This window comes from Oncorhynchus mykiss, chromosome 2, assembly GCF_013265735.2.
Source record: "Oncorhynchus mykiss isolate Arlee chromosome 2, USDA_OmykA_1.1, whole genome shotgun sequence".
NCBI classification, from domain to species: domain Eukaryota; kingdom Metazoa; phylum Chordata; class Actinopteri; order Salmoniformes; family Salmonidae; genus Oncorhynchus; species Oncorhynchus mykiss.
The window spans coordinates 1,242,501-1,244,834 of NC_048566.1; positions in this window are offsets into that span (position 1 = coordinate 1,242,501).

Genomic DNA, 2,334 nt, shown 5'->3' on the forward strand with positions numbered 1-2,334 from the left:
TAACATTGTGATGCTAACAGTGATGCTAACAGGATAGATGAACAAACCAGGATTAACACTGTGATGCTAGCAGGATAGATGAATAAACCAGGATTAACATTGTGATACTAACTGTGATGCTAACAGGATAGATGAACAAACCAGAATTAACATTGTGATGCTAACTGTGATGCTAACAGGATAGATGAACAAACCAGGATTAACATTGTGGTGCTAACTGTGATGCTAACAGGATAGATGAATAAACCAGGATTAACACTGTGATGCTAACAGGATAGATGAACAAACCAGGATTAACATTGTGATGCTAACAGTGATGCTAACAGGATAGATGAACAAACCAGGATTAACACTGTGATGCTAGCAGGATAGATGAATAAACCAGGATTAACATTGTGGTGCTAACTGTGATGCTAACAGGATAGATGAACAAACCAGAATTAACATTGTGATGCTAACTGTGATGCTAACAGGATAGATGAACAAACCAGGATTAACATTGTGGTGCTAACTGTGATGCTAACAGGATAGATGAATAAACCAGGATTAACACTGTGATGCTAACAGGATAGATGAACAAACCAGGATTAACATTGTGATGCTAACAGTGATGCTAACAGGATAGATGAACAAACCAGGATTAACACTGTGATGCTAGCAGGATAGATGAATGAACCAGGATTAACATTGTGATGCTAACTGTGATGCTAACAGGATATATGAACAAACCAGGATTAACACTGTGATGCTAACAGGATAGATGAATAAACCAGGATTAACATTGTGATGCTAACTGTGATGCTAACAGGATAGATGAACAAACCAGGATTAACATTGTGATGCTAACTGTGATGCTAACAGGATATATGAACAAACCAGGATTAACACTGTGATGCTAACAGGATAGATGAACAAACCAGGATTAACACTGTGATGCTAACTGTGATGCTAACAGGATAGATGAACAAACCAGGATTAACATTGTGATGCTAACAGTGATGCTAACAGGATAGATGAACAAACCAGGATTAACACTGTGATGCTAGCAGGATAGATGAATAAACCAGGATTAACATTGTGATGCTAACTGTGATGCTAACAGGATATATGAACAAACCAGGATTAACACTGTGATGCTAACAGGATAGATGAACAAACCAGGATTAACACTGTGATGCTAACTGTGATGCTAACAGGATAGATGAACAAACCAGGATTAACAATGTGATGCTAACAGGATAGATGAACAAACCAGGATTAACATTGTGGTGCTAACTGTGATGCTAACAGGATAGATGAATAAACCAGGATTAACACTGTGATGCTAACAGGATAGATGAACAAACCAGGATTAACATTGTGATGCTAACAGTGATGCTAACAGGATAGATGAACAAACCAGGATTAACACTGTGATGCTAGCAGGATAGATGAATGAACCAGGATTAACATTGTGATGCTAACTGTGATGCTAACAGGATATATGAACAAACCAGGATTAACACTGTGATGCTAACAGGATAGATGAACAAACCAGGATTAACATTGTGATGCTAACTGTGATGCTAACAGGATAGATGAACAAACCAGAATTAACATTGTGATGCTAACTGTGATGCTAACAGGATAGATGAACAAACCAGGATTAACACTGTGATGCTAACAGGATAGATGAACAAACCAGGATTAACATTGTGATGCTAACAGGATAGATGAACAAACCAGGAATGACACTGTGATGCTAACATGATAGATGAACAAACCAGGATTAACACTGTGATGCTAACTGTGATGCTAACTGTGATGCTAACAGGATAGATGAACAAGCCAGGAATGACACTGTGATGCTAACTGTGATGCTAACAGGATAAGAAACTGGCATCAAAACGTCTATTGTATGTGCTGGTTTCATTTCTCTAATATGTCAAGAAAGTCAGACATACAACCATCTTTTCCAGAGTCTTTGTCAGGAGTTTCCCAAGCACTAGAACTGAGATATCGAGATAAGGGAGAGGGAACGAGAGAGAGAGAGAGAAATGGTGAGCAAGAGAGAGAAATGGTAAGAGAGAGAGAGAGAGAGAGAGAGAGAGAGAGAGACAGAGAGTGAGAGATAAATGGTGAGAGAGCAAGAGAAATGGAGAGAGAGATAGAAGTGGTAAGAGAGAAAGAGAGAGAGAGAGAGAAAAATGGTAAGAGAGAAAGAGAGAGAGAGAGAGAAAAATGGTAAGAGAGAAAGAGAGATAAATGGTGTGAGAGAGAGACAGAGAGAGAGACAGAGAGAGAGAGAGAGAGAGAGACAGAGAGAGAAAAATGGTGAGAGAGAGAGAGAGAGAG